Source organism: Homalodisca vitripennis, chromosome 3, assembly GCF_021130785.1.
Source record: "Homalodisca vitripennis isolate AUS2020 chromosome 3, UT_GWSS_2.1, whole genome shotgun sequence".
NCBI lineage: Eukaryota > Metazoa > Arthropoda > Insecta > Hemiptera > Cicadellidae > Homalodisca > Homalodisca vitripennis.
In genome coordinates, this window is record NC_060209.1 from 197,589,266 (window position 1) to 197,615,703 (window position 26,438).

At 33.9% G+C, this 26,438-nt stretch overlaps 1 protein-coding gene across 2 annotated transcripts in view; it reads left to right on the forward strand.

Moving 5' to 3' along the window:
• Window positions 1-26,438, forward strand: part of LOC124358003 (allatostatin-A) — a 115,280-nt gene that overhangs the window by 57,300 nt on the left and 31,542 nt on the right. For both annotated transcript variants that reach the window (XM_046810212.1, XM_046810213.1), the window contains exon 2: window positions 11,133-11,166. The gene's annotated coding sequence lies outside the window, so the exon portion shown is untranslated. The remainder of the gene's footprint in view (window positions 1-11,132; window positions 11,167-26,438) is intronic.

The following is a 26,438-nucleotide window of genomic DNA, read 5'->3' on the forward strand; positions in this document are numbered from 1 at the left end:
GTAAGCTATAGTATTCAATGTTAAATGTGGACACATCTATAGCTATAGTACACAATTTTATATGTGGAATCTACTGTAGCTATAGTATTTCAATGTTTAAATGTGGACACATCTATAGCTATAGTGCACAATTTTTATATGTGGAAACTATTGCCAAGATATATGTTATATGTGGAAAGTACTATAGTTGTATTATACTAGTAATAAAATGTAACATTTTACATGTGGAATCTACTGTAGCTATAGTAATTCATTGTTAAATGTGGACACTACTATATCTATAGTACATGATTTTAAACACTTGTGCGTATTCTATTTTATTATTGTGATTCGGTGAAACGCTAATTTCGTTATGTGAACGCTAATATTCGCTATAGTAAACAATATTACATGTAACTTCTATAGCTATAGTATAATTATTGACTGACTGTGCTGTAGTGGTTGCGATTTCATTCATAATATCAAGATCTGCTTCTTAACTGATTAAAATGAAAAAGCCTCTGAAAGTGTGGTAATGAGGAGATGAGTGATGATTGGGAAGATAAGTATACTGACTGTGCTATAGTGGTTGCGATTGCATTCATAATATCAAGATCTGCTTGTTAACTGATTAAAATGAAAATGCCTCTGAAAGTGTGGTAATGAGGAGATGAGTGATGATTGGGAAGATAAGTATACTGACTGTGCTGTAGTCGTTGCGATTTCATTCATGATATAAATATGGGCTTGTTAATTGATTAAGATAAACAACACTCTGGAGGTGTGGTAATGAGGAGGTGGGTGTTGATTGGGAAGATAAGTGTACTGACTGTGCTGTGCTGTAGTCATTGCGATTTCATTCATGATATAAATATGGGCTTGTTAATTGATTAAGATAAACAACACTCTGGAGGTGTGGTAATGAGGAGGTGGGTGTTGATTGGGAAGATAAGTGTACTGACTGTGCTGTGCTGTAGTCGTTGCGATTTCATTCATGATATAAATATGGGCTTGTTAATTGATTAAGATAAACAACACTCTGGAGGTGTGGTAATGAGGAGGTGGGTGTTGATTGGGAAGATAAGTGTACTGACTGTGCTGTGCTGTAGTCATTGCGATTTCATTCATGATATAAATATGGGCTTGTTAATTGATTAAGATAAACAACACTCTGGAGGTGTGGTAATGAGGAGGTGGGTGTTGATTGGGAAGATAAGTGTACTGACTGTGCTGTGCTGTAGTCATTGCGATTTCATTCATGATATAAATATGGGCTTGTTAATTGATTAAGATAAACAACACTCTGGAGGTGTGGTAATGAGGAGGTGGGTGTTGATTGGGAAGATAAGTGTACTGACTGTGCTGTGCTGTAGTCGTTGCGATTTCATTCATGATATAAATATGGGCTTGTTAATTGATTAAGATAAACAACACTCTGGAGGTGTGGTAATGAGGAGGTGGGTGTTGATTGGGAAGATAAGTGTACTGACTGTGCTGTGCTGTAGTCGTTGCGATTTCATTCATGATATAAATATGGGCTTGTTAATTGATTAAGATAAACAACACTCTGGAGGTGTGGTAATGAGGAGGTGGGTGTTGATTGGGAAGATAAGTGTACTGACTGTGCTGTGCTGTAGTCATTGCGATTTCATTCATGATATAAATATGGGCTTGTTAATTGATTAAGATAAACAACACTCTGGAGGTGTGGTAATGAGGAGGTGGGTGTTGATTGGGAAGATAAGTGTACTGACTGTGCTGTGCTGTAGTCATTGCGATTTCATTCATGATATAAAGATGGGCTTGTTAATTGATTAAGATAAACAACACTCTGGAGGTGTGGTAATGAGGAGGTGGGTGTTGATTGGGAAGATAAGTGTACTGACTGTGCTGTGCTGTAGTCATTGCGATTTCATTCATGATATAAATATGGGCTTGTTAATTGATTAAGATAAACAACACTCTGGAGGTGTGGTAATGAGGAGGTGGGTGTTGATTGGGAAGATAAGTGTACTGACTGTGCTGTGCTGTAGTCGTTGCGATTTCATTCATGATATAAATATGGGCTTGTTAATTGATTAAGATAAACAACACTCTGGAGGTGTGGTAATGAGGAGGTGGGTGTTGATTGGGAAGATAAGTGTACTGACTGTGCTGTGCTGTAGTCATTGCGATTTCATTCATGATATAAATATGGGCTTGTTAATTGATTAAGATAAACAACACTCTGGAGGTGTGGTAATGAGGAGGTGGGTGTTGATTGGGAAGATAAGTGTACTGACTGTGCTGTGCTGTAGTCGTTGCGATTTCATTCATGATATAAATATGGGCTTGTTAATTGATTAAGATAAACAACACTCTGGAGGTGTGGTAATGAGGAGGTGGGTGTTGATTGGGAAGATAAGTGTACTGACTGTGCTGTGCTGTAGTCGTTGCGATTTCATTCATGATATAAATATGGGCTTGTTAATTGATTAAGATAAACAACACTCTGGAGGTGTGGTAATGAGGAGGTGGGTGTTGATTGGGAAGATAAGTGTACTGACTGTGCTGTGCTGTAGTCGTTGCGATTTCATTCATGATATCAAGATGGGCTTGTTAATTGATTAAGATAAACAACACTCTGGAGGTGTGGTAATGAGGAGGTGGGTGTTGATTGGGAAGATAAGTGTACTGACTGTGCTGTGCTGTAGTCGTTGCGATTTCATTCATGATATCAATATGGGCTTGTTAATTGATTAAGATAAACAACACTCTGGAGGTGTGGTAATGAGGAGGTGGGTGTTGATTGGGAAGATAAGTGTACTGACTGTGCTGTGCTGTAGTCATTGCGATTTCATTCATGATATAAATATGGGCTTGTTAATTGATTAAGATTAAACAACACTCTGGAGGTGTGGTAATGAGGAGGTGAGTGTTGATTGGGAAGATAAGTATACTGACTGTGCTGTAGTCGTTGCGATTTCATTCATGATATCAAGATGGGCTTGTTAATTGATTAAGATAAACAACACTCTGGAGGTGTGGTAATGAGGAGGTGGGTGTTGATTGGGAAGATAAGTGTACTGACTCTACTGTGCTGTGCTGTAGTGGTTGCGACTGCTTTCATGATATCAAGATGCGCTTGTTAACAAGCGTGGTTAGTCACAATCACGAGTGGATTCGTATTGATTATCGATACAAGATAGTAGGTTCCCGGTTCGCCGTAAAAAATGAATATTGGCCGGTCATACAATTATATAACTACGACACACAAATACTAAATATTTAGTAGTGTTAGAAGCAAAAATGGTTAAGTATTAGTTAATTTATCAAGTAATCATTGGTGCAATATTGCTGTTTTATATTTGACAAATGTTTTCTAATACTTTGAAGATTACATCACATTTTTCAATTAATACAACACGTATGCATATTCTAAGTGACACGTTTGTTAATTAAGTACTAAGTCTAAAAGAGATTAAGCACACAGTCGGCTAACATGATGTTAATTAGATTATTTTTCTCAACTTTAACATAACACCCACATTTAAAATTATATACTTTAACTATAGTAATGTCAATATTTAAAGTAGTATCATATTGCTATAGTAATGAGCTCATTTAATAAGTATACTATACCTACAGTAGTTTCTACATGTAATATTGTTTACTATAGCGATATTAGCGTTCATCGCGTATAACACGTCCGGTTAAAATGGTTACGCACAAGTGTTGAAATCATGTACTATAGCTACAGTAGTGTCCACATTTAACAATGAATACTATAGTTACAGTATATTCCACGTATAAAATGTTACATTTTATTACTAGTATACTACGGCTATAGTAGCTTCCACATATAACGTATATTATGGCAATAGTTTCCACATATAAATTGTGTACTACAGCTATAGATGTGTCCTGAACATTAAATACTACAGCTACAGTAGATTCCACATATAAAATGTTACATTTTATTACTAGTATACTACGGCTATAGTAGCTTCCACATATAACGTATATTATGGCAATAGTTTCCACACATAAAATTGTGTACTACAGCTATAGATGTGTCCACATTTAACATTGAATACTATAGCTACAGTAGATTCCACATATAAAATTGTGTACTATAACTATAGATGTGTCCACATTTAACATTGAATACTATAGCTACAGTAGATTCCACATATAAAATGTTAAATTTTATTACTAGTATAATACAACTATAGTACTTTCCACATATAATGTATATTATGGCAATAGTTTCCACACATAAAATTGTGTACTACAGCTATAGATGTGTCCACATTTAACATTGAATACTATAGCTACAGTAGATTCCACATATAAAATTGTGTACTATAGCTATAGATGTGTCCACATTTAACATTGAATACTATAGCTACAGTAGATTCCACATATAAAATTGTGTACTATAACTATAGATGTGTCCACATTTAACATTGAATACTATAGCTACAGTAGATTCCACATATAAAATGTTACATTTTATTACTAGTATAATACAACTATAGTACTTTCCACATATAATGTATATTATGGCAATAGTTTTTACATATAAAATTGTGTACTACAGCTATAGATGTGTCCACATTTAACATTGAATACTATAGCTACAGTAGATTCCACATATAAAATGTTACATTTTATTACTAGTATAATACAACTATAGTACTTTCCACATATAATGTATATTATGGCAATAGTTTTTACATATAAAATTGTGTACTATAGCTATAGATGTGTCCACATTTAACAATGAATACTATAGCTACAGTAGATTCCACATATAAAATATTACATTTTATTACTAGTATAATACAACTATAGTATTTTCCACATATAACGTATATTATGGCAATAGTTTTTACATATAAAATTGTGTACTATAGCTATAGATGTGTCCACATTTAACAATGAATACTATAGCTACAGTAGATTCCACATATAAAATTTTGCACTACAGCTATGGATGTGTTTTCATATAACATGTTAGCTACCAATGGTGGACAGGAACAAGTGTTATAGTGTATTTGCTATAGATATAGTAGAGTCCACATATAAACAAGTAATAGTTTTGTGTAATATGAAAGGAACCAGTATAACATACACAATACAGAGGTTGAAGTAAGTAGAACGTGAGATGGAGCCGATGTATAGATTCCCACTGCATCAAACCTTCCCCACATAGCTGTGTTTAACCTAAATAACAGTTCCGAATCCGCTAAAATCTTGCTCAACTTTCCTGACAGACGTTCACGGATTATTGGTTCTTGTCCGAGACCATTTCATTTAGAATCACTAAGCCCAGTCCAACGTCTATCTCGTGTTACCTTTTAGATGTTCTGACAAGAACGGATTTTTAAATAAACTAATTCATAGTAAATTATATATTTTTAAAACTATCTTTTGTAGAACGTCTTAAAATTTTAAAAACGAATCAACCCTAGAAACAATACTCAGAATTCAATATACAGTTTATATAGTACAGAGGAACTGACTTGTTGTGGACGTAATGGAAGAAACATTTATAGTTATAGAATTATTTGAATCATGTTCTTTTTGCCCTGATAGCCAACCCAGAAGCATCTTGTACTCGTAGTGTAACCTTTATAATTAAAGGTAAGTGTATAGTATAAAATATTCAATGAAGTAAAATTGCAGTACTGAAATATATGTATAACTATATGCCTGGGACGTGTTGTAATACGGGAGCTTGTAAGGCTTGGTTATTAATCAGATTTTGTTACATATAAAGAGCTGGTCATCTCCTCATTACCACACTTCCAGAGGCTTTTTCATCTTAATCAGTTAACAAGCAGATCTTGATATCATGAATGCAATCGGAAACACTATAGTACATTCAGTACACTTATCTTCCCAATCATCAATCATCTCCTCATTACCACACTTCCAAAGGCTTTTTCATCTTAATCAGTTAACAAGCAGATCTTGATATTATGAATGAAATCGCAACCACTACAGCACAGTCAGTACACTTATCTTCCTAATCATCACTCATCTCCTCATTACCACACTTCCAAAGGCTTTTTCATCTTAATCAGTTCAAGCAGATCTTGATATTATGAATGAAATCGCAACCACTAAAGCACAGTCAGTACACTTATCTTCCCAATCATCACTAATCTCCTCATTACCACACTTCCAGAGGCTTTTTCATCTTAATCAGTTAACAAGCAGATCTTGATATTATGAATGAAATCGCAACCACTACAGCACAGTCAGTACACTTATCTTCCCAATCATCATGTATATCCTCATTATCACACTTCCAGAGGCTTTTCATCTTAATCAGTTAACAAGTTAAGACATTAGTAGTTAAAATTTTAAAATTACTGACTTTGCCATTTCTCTACATCTTTGAAGCGACCTTGTTTTGTTTGTCTAAATGTGCCTTAACCAGAGGACGAGACAAATTAATATGTGACATTATGAAAAGGTAAAAACCGTTTGGGAATGTCCAGAACTGTGGTTTATGAACATTTCCCAGGCAGTTGATCATTTTATAAATAGATTGCCTAACTCAATCAAAAATCCTTCAACGCCCAAGGGGTTAAATACTCGAATCAAACCCTGGCGTCAAACGCTCTTTACAGTGTTGATGAGTTTCTAGCATTTAACTGGGAGACCATGAGATGGGGAAAATGACTCCATCGCTGGCAGTGGGTGTAATTGGCATGGGATGAATGAGGGGTGAATGTTTGAATATTATAAGTTTAATTTTGGCTTTATTAATTGGAAATTTGCTATGCAATTTATATTGTTGACTTCAATTTAACGATTTGATTTGGTTTTTACTTGCTCTGATGGTTGAAGTTCTATACCAGTACTATGCCAGTAAACCTTTAAAGCATAAGAATATTCGTAGACAACCAGACCTATGACAAGTAATACCTGTACATTTGTTTTGTGTTTATTTGCAAATTATTTAAGACGCTGCATTGGGTCACGGCCGGTGCAAAATTGCTGAACGCAAAATTTGCATTGAATCAACCCTTCCCAAAAACCTACGTCACGCGTAGAAAACACGGTTGCTCCGATGTGCTGTGGGATCGTTTATAAAACAATTGTGCACCTGATGAGACAATGAGAACACCTCTTCAAACAATTTTACATGTTGATGATTTTTATCTTGTAGAGTTTTTAAAACGATGTAGTTTCTGAACATTTCAGTTATACAAGCATATCAAAGTGCCAACCTGAAGAATTTTCTTTTTATGAGATTTGTGCAATTCAAACGTCTAAATTATTAATGCATCTTAAGTTTGATATTTCACGATAGTAGCCAAATATGAAAGCAATCCTTATGAGATGGACCTATATGCAATAAATTAAATAACATACGTGATATCTCATGTACATTTTATTATCTACCGATGAGATAAAAACATATAACATATTCTCAACAAACCTAACCACACAAGGGACTGTTGTATCAATCATGGTAATAATACTCTCCATAATAATAATAAAAAACATTTTTACACAGCAATATTTTTATATTCGTGTATTATTATCCACATAAAATGTAATTATGTTCTAAATAATAATAGTTATAAGTATATAATAAAACTGTACCTTATTTAAGGAAATGAGGTGAAATTGTATCCCTTTGTCTTAACTTCGTTTAGCAGATTATTTGGCAGTAACCACTGAAGGGCATCCTCTCCGACAGCATCTCTCCACCCTGAGGTGTCCGCATATATCACTCTGGCCCAGACTCTTCTTAGAAGCTCCATATGTCCGCTTATGACACAGTCCACATTTGTCAGCACACCGAATATCTGACCTCACTTTTTGATGTACTGAAGCACTTCCTCCACAGCTCGCAATTACTTTTTTAAAATATGTATTAATCAGTGTTTTGTTTTACCCATTCCCCTGTAACAAATCATGTCATGACCCGATCTGAATGTGCTAGCTATCCTTATCAGAAAATAAATTACTTTGACCCAAAGGGGTTGGAATTTGATAAACAGAATAACTCAATAGATTATAGATAATGTTTATAAACTTGACACACACAAAAATCGAAAAAAAACTCGGCTGTTGAACCCGTACTATGAAAATCAAAACCACTTGAATGCGTGCTTCGAAATAAGATGAGTCTAGATAGTTATATGGATATAAACTTATAAGGAGGAAATCAATATACGGTATTTTAAAGGATGGCCCTTACAAAGTAGTTAAACATCCTACCAAGCGGTCCACTCCATAGTAAATAAATCTGTTGGATCTAAGACATAAGTACAAAGTACGATAAAGAGAACATTGATTAACTCTGATCCAAAACACAACTGATGCATGGTTTGCCTGTGCGAAAAATATGCATTCCAATGAGACCTGTACTTCAGCTCTTCACTGACGCTAGGCCAACTTGTAGCTTTACGTCAGAGCTAACTTGTAAGTATATACTTGCTGGGAACATATTTAAAAGTTTAACATAAAAACATTTGCAATAGAAACAGAATGGCGGCTGCTGACACTAATGCGTTGTGTAAACGGCAGCGCCAGATGCCACTGAACTTAATATCATAAGAGCTTTACATATTTAAATTGCTTGCTTTGTCAAAATAAATATACATCTTCATACTTATAGTATACGTCATAAAATACCCTATAGCTTTCTTCATACATGGAGATTTTATATCCCATAGTATGAACTTGATCACCTCCAATACAGTTACTATAGAAATTACAGTAAGACATTAAGGTAATAGTAATGAACCTATGAAATACGCTTAAGAGATTCCTGAAAATTCTTCTATCACCTATTTTACGTAATTTTAATTTGTAAAATAGGAGTTGACAAGTAGCCTTCATATTTTAATTTTATAATTTGAAAATGTCGTCCATTTGTGTATAAAAAATATTTTGTATTAGTTATAGTAAACCGAATGAACAAATCAAATGAGTTGGAGATCTCTGAGTTCGTAGTAATAAATATTCGATATTGAAAATTTATTTATCAGTTTAATAATTGCAAATAAAACCTACAAGCGCCACTTTTAATCATTGAAATAAATATATGACTTGCCATGTTGCTGTCAAAATAGAGTAATAATTACCTAAAACAATATATTCGTAATTTTCACAATGTTCTTTGGAATTTTTAACTGTAATTTCTATAGTAACTGTACTGGAGGTGATCCAGTTCATACTATGGGATATAAAATCTCCATGTATGAAGAAAACTATATTGTATTTTATGACGTATACTATAAGTATGAAAATATATATTTATTTTGACAAAGCAAGCTATTTAAATATGTAAAGCTCTTATAATATTAAGTACAGTGGCATCTGGTGCTGCCGTTTACACAACTCATTAGTGTCAGCAGCCGCCATTCTGTTTCTATTGCAAATGTTTTTATGTTAAACTTTTAAATATGTTCCCAGCAAGTATATACTTACAAGTTAGCTCTGACGTAAAGCTACAAGTTGGCCTAGCGTCAGTGAAGAGCTGAAGTACAGGTATTATTGGAATGCATATTTTTCGCACACGTAAACCATGCATCAGTTGTGTTTTGGATCAGAGTTAATCAATGTTCTGTTTATCGTACTTTGTACTTATGTCTTAGATCCAACAGATTTATTTACTATGGAGTGGACTGCTTGGTAGGATGTTTAACTACTTTGTAAGGACCATCCTGTATACTGATTTCCAGTAAGTTTATATCCATATAACTATTGATACATTTCCTTTTTACCGCAAGCAGAAGTAATCTAGATTCATACCGACATGGCATAAAAATACCACTAACCATTTATGGTTGCGAATATATATATATATATATATATATATATATATTTATTTATATATTTATACTCGTATAATATACTTGTATAGTGCAACTAAATGTAAAATTTGCAATAACCTATGTCGTTATTAGCTGCCACTGTTCGTATTCAACAAGCAAGAATAACACATATGTTATTCGTATTAATTGCGAAGAATCCCGTGAGGAAGTAGACAAGCAACGTTCTTAACCAATTAAATAGAATCACAGCTGGGGTTTATCGCACTTTTGTGTGTTTTTAATTAGTGAGGAATTTTATCACGTTTGTGAGTTTAAGGGAATTATATGAGGACATGGAGCAAAACATTTTTTTTCTATTTAATGACGGTTAAATAACTACAGTGTCTTCGACGCACGAAACTGCTTGCAAACACAGCAGACGTTTCAATTTTAGGATACAATTTCAACATAGGCAAGATAGGAACAATATGCATATTGAATTTTAGTAATAATAATGTGTCTTTTAACCCTCAAAGAGCACACCGGGGAGTTTGTCGCGGGAATTTTGGTATACATGTAATTTTATTTGGCATCACTTATTTAGAAGATATAATTAACACTTGTGTAAGAAAATTATGTGCTTCAAGCCCCACCACTGGCCTCCTTACTTACCAGCTGTCAGCTGAGTAATAATCAGTTTTATTTGTCTTAGGGTCCAGTGGTCTCCTGTGTGCCATTTACGATTGTGTTTTCCTCATTGCCTATATATGATTATATTGGTTATAATGTATTTTTGTTGTTATTATAAAATAATTTACATAATTTTTCTCATTAACCAAAGACAATTTTTAATCAATAGCCGATAAAAAATTATGCAATATTATGAAACCAGTGTTTTGAATTATATAGCCTGTAGTTTGATGGTCAAATTTGCCTATGTTTGTGATTTTATGTAAGATAGGTCATAATTACGATGGAATGAATGCATTCATACATTGTTTCTAGACATAATAAATTATTAGCTACTATATAACTTGCATCTACAAAACTCATAAACATGTTTTTTTTAGATTTTAATATTTATTATCATAATTACACCATTTGCGAGTACAACTTATAATTACAAATATTTATATAAATAGAATTTATTATATTTATTTTCAACATGTTTTTAAAATGAAGTCTACTAGATCCCTGTGTGCCAGTTGAAGGACAAAAATATATGTGCGCCTTTTGAAGGTTAATACGTTATATCAAAATCAGAGTCACGCGTTAAATATCCGGCCCGTTGTTTTGAAAGACATGTACTACACGTTGCTTATCACATATTAGTTTTGCGTTGGTGATTTGACTGTATAACAAGTAATGTTTTTGTTCTTTTTGCAGATTGACTTTCTGAAAAACTTCTGACGCTACAAAGGTAAATTAGTGTCTATTCTAAGTATCATAGCTGTAAGCTAATTGTATACAGGGTGTGCGATAACGGTGATATGTCACAAGTTAATTATCGCGTGTGAGGAAGTTCTTTTGCTGGCGGAAATGTGTTGTGTTAAGTTTGGCAAAGAAAGACCCGTGTTAATTAATATTTGAGCTGTGAATTACAAACAGAGCTGTACTCAAACACATGCCAGTTGCTATAAAAGCTAATGATATCACCGGCAGAAACCCTGTACGTTTCATATTTGCTTAGTAACGTCGGAAGAGAACCTCACTAATATTTTGTTGTAAAAGTCAAAATTAATGTTTGTTGTCAACAACACTTCCATTGCTTTAGAGATTTCGGTTTAATTTAGTAATATAGTCGCAGAAACGTACTCTTTTAGGCAGTTATAAAAAAAAGAAAGGATAACAGCTGCAATGGATACTTTACAACTAGTTCCTCGTGAATGTTGAGTTTAGGTCCAGTTCACCTTCCTCTTAGTGCAGCGTTTGAAATTTAACACTGTCACAGACTTGACTCCTGGAATCTGGAGTCACGTTCTTTTGCAGAGATCCACAAGAATTCAGTGACGAAGAAGCTCAAAATAAACTCTACGTAATTTCGTCATCAGAGACACCTATACAGGGATTAACAAAAAGGTTTGGGCTGGCTATGCATTTTCAAATTTTATGTGTGATTTTAAGCTAAAAGTGAAGAATAACTTTTTCCAATTTCTACTTATTTTAACTGCCAGTCACCATTTTGAACTTTATTAACAAGTTATTATCTCTCATACTAGTAAAGCGAAACCAAATTCTGCCTAGATTTGAATAGGTAAGAGGAAAATAAAAAAATAATTGTGTTATTTTCTTTAATATTAACAAAATGGCGTCTGTTTAAACATCTTTAAAGTCAAATAACAAATACACCAATACAGTTATAATAAATCGTAGACACCAACTACTAGAAGAATATTATTGAAATTCCAACGGTACTAGTTTCAACGAAATCCGTCAAGGCGTAAGCGATCACAACCACTTTAAAGCTACGCCTGCACAAGCCAGAAACAACAATCATTTCGTCTTCTGATAGGGATCAGATGTATTACATCAGACGCGATCTCAGACACGGAGGAGCAACCGGATTTACAAGACATAACCTAGCTATGGTTGGAAGGGTTGATTCATTTCCTTTTATACCCTCGATTCGAATGTAATTAAACTTCATTCGCCTCAATGAACATATTTCGCCACAGGCAATAGGCTGATTATTGTGATGTTTATCTAGTCTAACAGAAAAGCATAATTTATAATAGGTAACAACAACAACAACCAATAATGGAGAAAGTAAAAATGATTGTGCTATACGAGTATGTCCTGTATACTACAATTCACCTCAAAATACATGCTTATAAATGGTCTGACATGCTTTCAATTAATATTTCAAAACTTTAGAGACCAATACGGGATATTTGCTACTTTAAAGACCAGTGGGGCGTAGCCCGGAGAGATTTTCAAAATAAGAGTAGACATACCAGAGATCTTAAGAATGTCCTTTTAAAATTTCAGTACAATCGGTTGAATAGTTTACGCGTGGAAACAAAACAAAAATAAGAGCCCTTTAGTATTCTTAATATTTTTACAATGAAGGATTTTTAATGGTTATTTAATAAATAATTTTTGTTTAACTAAGCATTATACGGATCTTAATTATTGGATTGCGCCGTCAAATTTAAAGTATTTTTAGCACATACGGTTTGAATTTGGAGCTTTAACGCCGCAGTGCCGTTGCTGTGTTGCTAGGGTACTCGTATATAGTACCTTGTAGTTATTAACTAGATGATATTGCTCACAGGTAATCCATAACCTTTAGCCTCCTGGGGAACAACTTGAGTTTCCATAGTTTGAGTGCATTTAAAACACATTTATTTTTGCTGAAGGTTATAAATAATTGGTTTATAAGTATTTATTGAAATTTTACGTGTATCTCCACTATTGTCCAAATTGCTGAAATAAAACAATGTAAATTAAAATAATATTTCTGATGCAGGGAATAGGATGGAATCTACCGAATTATATCGTGCCGTAAACAATTTACGATTTAAAGAGAGTGTAATAAAAGAGTATATTGTAGCTAGAAACACACATCCCATTCACTACAATACCACTAAAGATACTTTTATTTATTGAAATGTTACGTGTATCTCCACTATTGTCCAAATTGCTGAAATAAAACAATGTAAATTAAAATAATATTTCTGATGCAGGGAATAGGACGGAATCTACCGAATTATATCGTGCCGTAAACAATTTAAGATTTAAAGAGATGTATAATAAAAGAGTATATTGTAGCTAGAAACACATCCCATTCACTACAATACCACTAAAGATACTTTTATTTATTGAAATTTTACGTGTATCTCCACTATTGTCCAAATTGCTGAAATAAAACAATGTAAATTAAAATAATATTTCTGATGAAGGGAATAGGACGGAATCTACCGAATTATATCGTGCCGTAAACAATTTAAGATTTAAAGAGATGTGTAATAAAAGAGTATATTGTAGCTAGAAACACATCCCATTCACTACAATACCACTAAAGATACTTTTATTTATTGAAATTTTACGTGTATCTCCACTATTGTCCAAATTGCTGAAATAAAACAATGTAAATTAAAATAATATTTCTGATGCAGGGAATAGGACGGAATCTACCGAATTATATCGTGCCGTAAACAATTTAAGATTTAAAGAGATGTGTAATAAAAGAGTATATTGTAGCTAGAAACACATCCCATTCACTACAATACTACTAAAGATACTTTTATTTATTGAAATGTTACGTGTATCTCCACTATTGTCCAAATTGCTGAAATAAAACAATGTAAGTTAAAATAATATTTCTGATGCAGGGAATAGGATGGAATCTACCGAATTATATCGTGCCGTAAACAATTTAAGATTTAAAGAGATGTATAATAAAAGAGTATATTGTAGCTAGAAACTCAACCCATTCACTACAACACCACTAAAGATACTTTTAACTCACGAAACGCTGAAATTGATACACTCCCGCAAGAACACTTACACAGAGCTATTAAATTGGGTACCACTGAAAAACTGACATAGCAGAGTGTGTCTCTGTGTAATAAAACCTTGGTATAGAACAGCGTTTAAGGTACTAAGACTATCAGAGTAGTTCTTTGTTCATTCGTTTCAAAGTAATACAATACCAACAGCCACACCACAATTTGTGTGGTGCACCTGGTTGCTAAACTGAATGAAAGAAACATTTGTAATAACCATACATAGAGAACAGTATGTCTCTATTTAATATAATCTCGGTATAGTACACCATTTCACTGTTTGGAAACATTAACGATAAAATTGCGTTGTTGATTAACAGTAAGGCATATCTACGAGGCGCAAAAGTCCATTTAGGACTAATTGTGGGGACACTAAGTGGAGTCTCTTTCCCTCAGGAATCCCAGCATAGACAAAACTGAACCTTTTATTTCCAATCAGGAAAGTTTAGACATCTTGCTGTCAAAACAATGTATGCTACTGCTGATTAAGATAAGGTATGTTTAGAGATATCTAATAACAATGTCTTTTATTGCATTTTTTCAATAAGACATTGCATTGCAAAAGTCAGGTTTATGTTATTAGTTAAAATCCCTACTATACACATTCATACTTACAATACTCATTCAAACATACATCTCTTGCCCATTCACGCCAACATTCATTCAACATGAGACTCGGGGCTCTAACTAATTAATTTTGATTAAAATTTTGATTCTAATTCTCCGAGTAGCCAGCCATGAACTCTTCGACAGAGTAAAACGCATTCGACACCAGTATGCGCTTCAGAAGAGCTTTAACTGGTTTAAATTATCCGACTGTATCCCTTAAGGGAGCCGATTGAGAAATTTGACTCCAGCCTGTGACGGCAAGCGTTCGAAAGCCACCGCTCTATGCTGTTGTACACGGTAACTCTCCCTCCCTCTAGTTTTGTAGGAGTGACTGTCACTACCCCGAATAAGAACACCCTTTGATCGACAATACAGGGCAACCTCCAATATATAGAGGCAGGTCAGAGTCAGCAATTCAAGCTCCCTGAAAGCATCCCCACACGACTCTCTGGTTTAATTGGGAAATTATTCTGACAGCTTTTTTGTAGTCTGAATACTCTTATTAGATTGTATTTAGCACAAATGCCCCAAAGTCTTAAACCATATGTCAGATATGGATAAATAAGGCCAAAATAAGCCATTATTAAAACTTTTTGTGAGCAATAGTTGGAAAGGTTACGCAAGGCCTAGATGTCTGAAGTAAGTAAGAGCACAGATATAGTCCACATGATTGTTCCAGGTTAGAACTTTGTCGAGGTACATCCCTAGGAACTTGGTGGAGTTAGTATTCTGACTAAAAATGCGCGATGGCTTACATCTTGATTTTGTCGGATTCAAAAGTTGATGACATTAGATTTTGTACTGTTTGTGTTTAAGTTGATCTAAGACAAATTTTGAATGCAGCAATTGACAGCAATGAAGGATTCAATTTCAAGATTTTCTTTCGAAGTTTATTTTATGCAGAGAGTTGTATCATCGGCATATTGAATTATCTTTCCATTTTGGATCGATGAATTTATTCGATTTACATATAAAAGAAAAAGAACCGGCCCAAGAATAGATCCCTGTGGGACTCCATGAACCAGTTTATTTCTCCTCGATATGACACCTGAGATCTGCACACACTGGTATCTGTCCCTGAGATAAGACGAGATCCATTTATGAGGAAGATCCCGAATGCCACAAAGGTCTAACTGGCGCATCAGTGTCTCATGATGCACGCAGTCAAACGCCTTGGAAAGGTCGAGAAATACGCTGAGCACATGTTCTCGCCTCTCCAACCCATCGACAACATTATTCAGAAAATGAGAATTTGCTTAGATTTTGGATTTTTTTCCTGAATCCAAACTGATTTGGACTCAAAATCTCAAAACGCTCCAGAAATGCATTTAACCGAATCAGGAAGGCATTTAACCATATCTCGCCGTCGACAAGACAATACAATTTATTAACAATTAAATATGTTTAGAGACACTCTGCTATCGAAAACACTGTACTGCTGATTAACAATAAGCCATGCTTTTGGTAGATTATAACCTAGATAGAATAAATAATGTTTTATTACAAATGTTTAAAGGAGAAGACCATTTCTATAATTCTCTGAAATATATAATATTGAAACATGTTCACCCAGCAGACCTGTATCTCCACCTGATCACAAGTCTAAAAGTAAATATACAGGAAATAATAATTGTATACCCATTACCTGCCTAATATAATAATAATAATTTCAGAGTGCTTCAAGTATATAACCACGGCCGATCCAAGTTTGACTTAAGGTATTTACAAAATACTGTTTATTTTGGTATAGATATTCTTAGTAGTGTCCATGATACATAAAGGCTTCAAAAATAATTGTATTAATGTTTCCCTTTTTTATATTGATTATATTTTTTTATACTCATATATTTATATTGAAAAATGTACCATATATTTTTTTACCTCAATAGTGTTATCAAACAGCCAGCATTTATTCCATTAATTGAATCAAACTATACAGCCATCTCAATCTTGGTTTTAAAGTAGAAATTGAATTAACCTGAATATATGATCACTGGAGAATACCTAATTCATCGATAATGTAACGTGTAAATAATTTGAGATAAACACGATCTCGGAAACAGACATTATCTGGATTTTATGAGGTGCTCTTTGTGTTTTCCGCCCACTCTAACACTCATTTATTCAATGTAGCTGTCATCTATCTTAACTCTATTACGCATGAGTTAAAAGCTGTTGTTGACAGCTCATGTGGGGCTCTTAAAGCATACGGGTGGCTTTGACATAATGGAAATTAGAGTTTACTCTTAATTCTAATGTACAATAGTGTATACATATGACATTATTGTTATTAAATAAGTTCAGTGTAATATTAAATAAATTCGTTAACTTATTTTTAATTTATTTTTATGTTTTTCAGGCCAAATGGCACAATACCTATGAAACGATTAATAAATTAGAAAGAGAATGTAATGTTGTGCATTTACTGAAACAAAAGATTTCCACGTACAATAAAAAAACTAAATTACAATGAAGAGAAAAGAGCATTATCGAAGCATTGCAACGCAGCATTGGATTGAATGATATGTACGGACTTATTACTTACTTACATTAAAACATAAAACCAATATTTAATACTTTTATTATTTTGTGAGGTCTTTCGATATCAAGGATATCTTCTTCAGACACATTAAAAAAGTTTTGTGATATGATATATACTTTTGTGATGTGTCTGAAGAAGATATCCTTGATATCGAAAGGCCTCATAAAATAATAAAAGTATTAAATATTGGTTTTATGTTTTAATGTAAGTAAGTTATCAGTACCAATATAAGCTCCATCTACAACGGACTTATTAGTTTATTATTGTATATAGCTTTTTATTTTAGCTTCTTAAAGCATGAGATTTTCCAGTGATCACAACCTTTAGAGACTGTAACCCTATGAATGCCAGGATTGAGTATCATGATAAAAAAAATTAAAGTTATCTTTATTTTTCAGGTGAAATTAGGACTACAGTACATAGACCTTTCTTACACTTAACCTGACGTACAAGTATAAGTACAAACCATTCGTAATCTTCTGAAGCCGTTCTATTATGAGGAATTCGCAACGTCTACAAACCAGTGCTGGTGTTCATCACGCCTCCTTTCGTTAGCAATCAACTCAAAATTGTTTCCAAAGTATTTTGGAATCCCGGTTTTTAGGATAGAAAAAAGTAAAATTAAGACTCGACAAGCTCTTAGACCGTGTAATTTTAACGCTGGCATTTGAACATAGCATTGTGAGATATGCTTATCTTGCCTTAAGCTAAACAATAAAAGTAAACAATAATTTTGGGTTTACTATATTATATTATTAAAACAACAGTTATATCATTAAACACGGCACAACAATAAAGGAACTGAGAAAATACGAGTATATAATCAGTGGAAGCTTTATGTGTTGTGGTAGATATCGCGCTGAAAGGTCTCCGTAACCAGCTGCTCGTCGAAATTCCATTTGCAGTAATGCATAGTGATGTTTAGTCCTTCCAAAGGACCTGAAAATCCCTCAGTACCACGATGAGATCTAAGAGGATGAGTGGTCAGTGACCAACTGCTTATTCAAATTCCACTTGTAGTAATACATAGTGATGGTTAGCATTACCCAAAGACCTCAAACTCATTCAGTACCATGATAAGATCTAAGGGGATGAAGTGGTCTCCGTGACCAGCTTCTCATTAACATTCAACCTGTAGTAATGCATAGTGATGGTGGTGATTTAGACGTTCCCAAAGACCTGAAACTCCATCAGTATCACGATAAGATGTAGTAGGATGAGTGGTCAGTGACCAGCTGCTCACTCAAATTCCACTTGTAGTAATGCATAGTGATGGTTGGCATTTCCCAAAGTCCTGAAACTCCTTCAATACCACGATGAGATCTAAGAGGATGAATGGTCAGTGACCACCAGTTCATTAACATTCCACTTGTAGTAATGCATAGTGATGGTTGGCAGTTTCCCAAAGACCTAAAACTCCGTCAGTACCACGATGAGATCCAAGAGGTTGAGTGGTCAGTGACCACCTGTTCATTAACATTCCACTTGTAGTAATGCATAGTGGCAGTTTCCAATGACCTAAAACTCCCTCAGTACCATGATGAAGAGGATGAGTCACGATGAAGAGGATGAGTGGTCTCAGTGGCCAGTTGCTCATTAATATTCTACTTGTAGTAATGCGTAATGGCGGTTTCCAAAGACCTACAGAACCTTCAGTACTATGATGAGATTCATGAAGATGAATGGTCTAATACCCATAAATCATTAAATAATGAACTGTGTTGGCTGCACTGCAAACAAATGTTCCTCAGTATTTTTAAAAGTGAATTGAATGTGAAATATCTAATGTTTTCTGTAATTAAAATAAGTTAAACGGCTTAAACAATTTTCGCCATTATGTTAGAGTTTGCAAAATGTTATGTTAATATATACAAATAGTCGCCATTTAACATACTAATAATGTTATATATATATATATATATATATATATATATATATATATATATATTAATAGTGTTAGTACTTGAGAACTAATATTCAGAAGTGTGTAAGCAGATTTATTCTGTAGTATTCCAAAGAGTTCCTTAATTGATGTAAAAAGATAAGTGCAATGCAGTTCCTTGGAATTGGTTTTGAAGGTTCATATTGAGATATACGTCTCCTGCCTTGCAGGATGTACAGTGTCAAGTTATCTCCGGAAGGTTTTCACTGTCGGTGTCCTGAATGTAAAAGCATACGTGTTCGATACTCTGCATGGACAGAATATAAACGTTTCCCACTTTCCGTATAAACCGATATTACGCCGATAAACGGGTTTCAAACAAGAGATTAGTTTTCCTTTCTATGTAAAATTTATCCGATTATTTATAATTTTTTACGACATTGAAAAAGCGTTTGAATTAATCTGCATGAATACAATTTTTTATAAGTGGAATTACTGTATCTGAAGTCAATGCATTGTATGTAGCAATATGTGAAATTTCTGAAAACTTTGATGTAATAATAAACTAATCACACTCCAATCAGACTTTGTTTATTCTTGTTAGTGTATCCATAGCTGAAAGAATCTACTACAGATAGAGATTTTTAAATAGGAAAAGCTGAAACTTATCCAATTGTACAATAACCACGTGACACAAAGTGTGCGTGAAGTGATCTAGTAGAAAATTGTGTTAACTAGATTATTTTTAATTTTTAACAATTTAAAGACACTGAGTCACACACACACACACACACACACACACACACACACACACACACACACACACACACACACACACACACACACACACACACACACACTCACACACACACACACACACACACACACACACACACACACACACACACACAGTATGACTAACAAGCTTTGCTGATGTTGCATCCAAACAAATCGACTTGATAAATCATTTCATTAGGCTACATGTATTTCTCTATGGCACGAGTTACTGTCCATAGATGTCCTATGACTGTTTACAAACTCATTTATCGAAAGATTTTCTTGTTCCTGACATTTTTGTCAAGGGCAGAAAATATGGAAATCTTTTCGTTAACCCTCAGCCCAATTCCCATGGAGTGAAATTCACCTACATTGAACTATGCTGATTTTATCAACACGAAGCTTCTTGTAAAATTTCTAGTCTATAGGTCATTTCTTTCTTGAGGTATCGTGCGGACAGACAGCCACTAACGCTCAGCCAATTAATTGTTCAATATCCTACGTACACAAAAAGTACTGTACAACGTCGAGTTAGTCACATGATTTTATTACAATATCGTAAATTTCACAGGGAAAACCAGGTAATTAGAAAAATGAAACAAATATACATGGAACACCTGTCAAACTTTAGTTCAGTTTAGTTCTTGTTTGTTGCTAGAAACCTTACCAGGCACAATAATTTTGCCACTGTGACGTTTAGAAAGAATTACAGCAAATAAATTATATTAATTGAAAGATCTCGTTAAATGTTATCAACTGTTCTGAGTAAACATTATTAAATGACAGCACAACCATTTCTTCAATTAATGTACCTATTATTATAAAATGGTTTCCATTGATAGTCTTGAAAGCAAAGAGTAAGCTTCATGGTAGCAAATCTTCTTAACCCAGCAGGGATCACTTCTGGCTGGTTTATACCTACCAGTTGAACCCACCACTGGGCACAGCAAAAACCGATGTGCCACTTCAATCTGGGCAACCTTATGGATGTGCAGTAGCGGCACATCACTAACCGCAAATGTTGAGATTCTGGGGTTCATGGGCAATTCGATAGGTCTAGTCTACTGTGGAAGATGACTATTGGAGTTGGTGGGGTTTGTTCCCTAATCTCAGAGGTTCTTGTTAACCTCAACAAGGCTGTGCCACCCCCTGCCTGCTTTGACTGGAGAGGCTGGTTCAGAGCTGGCCTCTCCAACTTCCGGGGAGACATGACTTTGAGATGTAGTGCCCTAATTCTTCCTCATGGATCTCGATAGGAGGCGGTCCCTACTCCCTAACCTTACCCATCCTGAATATCCTGTCACTCCGGAAGCAGCGCTTAGTCCAGTCTTACAGGACTAAGTGCAATTTATAAGCTTCTTGTCCTAAGAGAAAAAAATACAAAAACAAATCTTCTTATTTAAATTATTTCAGGATTCGCTGTTGAACACATAGTTAATCGAGATAAGAAAATTATAAATTTTATGTAAAGTATAGTTATAAATGTTAACAATATATTAAGTATGTAGGACTTAGTACTATAATGCAGATATAAAAACAAAGTTACTATTTAACTTTTACTATACATTTAAATACTGTTTTATAACCCATCTTACTTGTATTTTGACTGGATTAGGCTTCCTAGTCCTATGCATCTATATACAGGCACGAGTAGATTTTCCTGATGGGGGAAACATTATGTAATCTGTCATTCATTATCCAATGTTACCGAGGAATTTAGTCATGTAAGTACATTACAGTTACCAATTTCAGAGTTATCAGTTCTTTGTTGTTTGTGTGTGATTACGTAAGTTAATAATAGTTACCATTTTTGTTAAATATGTGATCAGTCATAGATTATACAATGGTAAGGAAGAAGTCAGTCATGTTAAGTACATCAGGGATTCGTACTTTGTTGGTTGTGGCCCACTACTACCGGTACAGAACTCCCTTACTATTATAGTCAAGTATAGGATGAATATAGAATATCCAAAGTGGACGAAGGAGAGACTCAAGTTTGCAATACCGTAATGGGCATTGATTTCTGCCTTATATATTCTGCTCTTTGTTGGCCGATACGTAATTGGGAAAGCTTCGGCCAATATTTATCGTATATGTCACTGTCAAGGTGCTTGACAAGTTGTTCAGGTTTTTCAATATCCAGAGTATGATTTTTAAAGAACTATCGGTTGAATTTAAATTACATTTTTTATTAATATTTGTTCGGGTCTAATTTTACAGAGAGAGAGTAAAGTGTGCAATATATTTTCCGCTCAGATATTGTTATAGCCTGAACACATGACTCAGTAGTTATTGTTGTTATTATGAAATATGAGATATATTAGCCAGAGGTAAAGAGTAAGTGAGTCAAGTATGCAATACATCATCTACTCTTAGTTATTTTTAAAGGCCTGAACACATGACTCAGTAGTTATTGTTGTTATCATTATGAAATATGTGTGATTATTAGCCAGTGGTAAGGAGTAAGTGAGTCAAGTATGCAATACATCATCTACTCTTAGTTATTTTTATAGCCTGAACACATGACTCAGTAGTTATTGTTGTTATTATGAAATATGTGATATATTAGCCAGTGGTAAGGAGTAAGTGAGTCAAGTATGCAATACATCATCTACTCTTAGTTATTTTTATAGCCTGAACACATGACTCAGTAGTTATTGTTGTTTTATGAAATATGAGATATATTAGCCAGAGGTAAAGAGTAAGTGAGTCAAGTATGCAATACATCATCTACTCTTAGTTATTTTATAGCCTGAACACAGATTCAGTAGTTATTGTTGTTATCATGAATTGTGTGATTGATTAGCCAGTGGTAAGGAGTAAGTGAGTCAAGTATGCAATACATCATCTACTCTTACTTATTTTTATAGCCTGAGCACATGACTCAGTAGTTATTGTTGTTATCATGAATTGTGTGATTGATTAGCCAGTGGTAAGGAGTAAGTGAGTCAAGTATGCAATACATCATCTACTCTTACTTATTTTTATAGCCTGAGCACATGACTCAGTAGTTATTGTTGTTATCATGAAATGTGTGATAGATTAGCCAGTGGTAAGGAGTAAGTTAGTCAAGTATGCAATACATCATCTACTCTTACTTATTTTTATAGCCTGAGCACATGACTCAGTAGTTATTGTTGTTATCATGAAATGTGTGATAGATTAGCCAGTGGTAAGGAGTAAGTGAGTCAAGTATGCAATACATCATCTACTCTTAGTTATTTTTATAGCCTGAACACATGACTCAGTAGTTATTGTTGTTATCATGAAATGTGTGATAGATTAGCCAGTGGTAAGGAGTAAGTGAGTCAAGTATGCAATACATCATCTACTCTTAGTTATTTTTATAGCCTGAACACATGACTCAGTAGTTATTGTTGTTATCATGAATTGTGTGATAGATTAGCCAGTGGTAAGGAGTAAGTGAGTCAAGTATGCAATACATCATCTACTCTTAGTTATTTTTATAGCCTGAACACAGACTCAGTAGTTATTGTTGTTATCATGAATTGTGTGATAGATTAGCCAGTGGTAAGGAGTAAGTTAGTCAAGTATGCAATACATCATCTACTCTTACTTATTTTTATAGCCTGAACACATGACTCAGTAGTTATTGTTGTTATCATGAAATGTGTGATAGATTAGCCAGTGGTAAGGAGTAAGTGAGTCAAGTATGCAATACATCATCTACTCTTAGTTATTTTTATAGCCTGAACACATGACTCAGTAGTTATTGTTGTTATCATGAAATGTGTGATAGATTAGCTAGTGGTAAGGAGTAAGTGAGTCAAGTATGCAATACATCATCTACTCTTAGTTATTTTTATAGCCTGAACACATGACTCAGTAGTTATTGTTGTTATCATGAATTGTGTGATAGATTAGCTAGTGGTAAGGAGTAAGTGAGTCAAGTATGCAATACATCATCTACTCTTACTTATTTTTATAGCCTGAACACAGACTCAGTAGTTATTGTTGTTATCATGAAATGTGTGATAGATTAGCCAGTGGTAAGGAGTAAGTGAGTCAGTCAAGTATGCAATATATTAGTGGATATGTAGTTTTTAGTGGTTATATCGAATTAAGGAAGAAGATAGTGACTCTATATTTTTTTTGCATTACCCTCCCAAATGTTATGAAATTTAATTTGATTGGCTGGCTTGTCCAGGTGTCTCTGATTATAATTATGTAGTTTGTTCAAATGGATAACAAATGAACACCATTACAGATTACTGTCCACGCGGATGAATTGAGGAAGAAAGATTTGCCTGTTTCTAATGCATAGAAAATAAATTGGGCACAAATTATAGAAGCTTTAACTCTATATGCGGTTGATCGAATTGTGATATAACCGTTTTATAAGTGTTATATATAAATATATAGGTATGAAACAATTTCATGAATGAATTATGAGATAAGAGTATTCTTCAAAAAATCTATATAGGGTCTAGAAAATATATAGTATTTATTCATTTTGATCCGCCCATTCAGTTACAGATACACAACGTTCATTCGAAGTGAACTGACAATTAAATTAGCCGAGTTAGATTCGATTGCACTACATGTCCCAATACCTGCAAGCGTCATAGAAAACATTTTACAATCAGTTGTAACTGCCAATTCCTTTGTTCGAAAATTACATGTTGTATAACCCCAACCCTGTTTATAATACATGCGGTTACGGTGGTCGTTGACACTGTAAAACTTTTAATTGATTTTGATATTTAACTGTTTACAGTTGTCTACAATTCAAACAATCTATTTTGTAAAATTGGAGATATGTATTTGAAAAGCAATAAACGTAGATTAATGTTTACGTACTCAGCGTTGTCCATACAAATCTTACTAATGCGACAAACGGATTTCTATTGCCGTCTTTAAAATTCCATAGAGTACAAGCATTAAATATATTGGGAACTACTCCTCCTCCTTACTCGATAGCGGAAAGTAAGATGGACACATTTTAGACATTGTATCATTGCCTTGTTATTTTCTGTCATACATTCCTGTTTACATTCCGTTGTAATTGCATTGACGAGTAAATAAATCCAAGAATATTGTTCCAATATGACATATATTAGTTCATACATTAACTTTTAGTTTTCCCTCTAAATCCAGCCAGACGATTAGATATTCACGTTCATTGGTTTATTTATTGTTCAGTTTAAAGTGACTACTTCTTTTGGCTGACCATGGGTGTATGTTTTGCACGGGGGAAAACTTTCGTTTCGCGTTACGGAACGAAGCGTCACGTTTGTTCGCTCTGTAGCCGCTAGGGGCGGGACCATCGTGACCATTTTTATGTCAGGCGGGGCGTTTCTCCGTGCAGTGGGTATCTAGGCGTGACAGTCAGAGGTTACTGTCGCTCCTTATTGAAGTGACTACTTCTTTGGCGGGATATTGATTGGTTTGAATAAATCTACGACCTACTAATCTACTTATAACTTAATCCAATGTAAAATTGTTTAATTACTAATAGCAATATGAAATAACATCGGATTATAAATTGAATTTAAACACGGTTAACATTAATTTCTTATTCAAGTTCACTACTAGTTTCGTCCTGACGAGATTTAAAAAAAGATAAACAACAAATTAATTATCTTTTCTTGCTAACAAAGCCGTAGTGTAATTTCATCCAGGAAACAAATTAGTCTGTTGATTATAATTATAACCTTTACTCAATTACTGTGGGCCTTGTCTTACATTCACTTAAAAAATAAATTACGTAAAAATAGATTTAAAATACATTTTTAAAGATACGTCAAAATTGTATTGTCTCTTTAATAAATAAATACATTTTAACTAAGTCAAACAATGAAAACAAAAGCACAAGATATGGAAAAACAGTAGATGCTTTGTTTACAAGATATTTAGCAAGTTTTTTCCAGAATTGTTATTTCTTATTTTAGTGATTATAAACCCACAATCTCTTTTTTAGAACATAGTGACAATGAAAATGGAGTAACTATTTAGGAAATACGAGATTGTAGTGGTAATTATACTGACCAAATTATAGAAACTAATAGAGTCGGTAATTAAAAAATGTTTAAATACTTATTTCTTCGATATTTAGAAGTCATTGATCATTTTAATATATGAATTGGTAAAAAAATATCACAAACAGGTTTATAAAATGTGAGAAATAACCATTTAATGAGCAACATTCACTCTTTAAACAGCAGCGTTCAACAAGGAGTGAGTGTGGTAATTAGCAAACGTACTTTTTAAGATACATTTTTTCACAACCCGTTATAAGAAGTAGTCACTACCGCCTTTCCATTTTTTTATTTCCTGTATTTTCCTGAAGTACAAGTTGGAGAAAATAAATTGTTGTTTTGTGGACAGAAATAATATTCTTGTATTCATTTAAA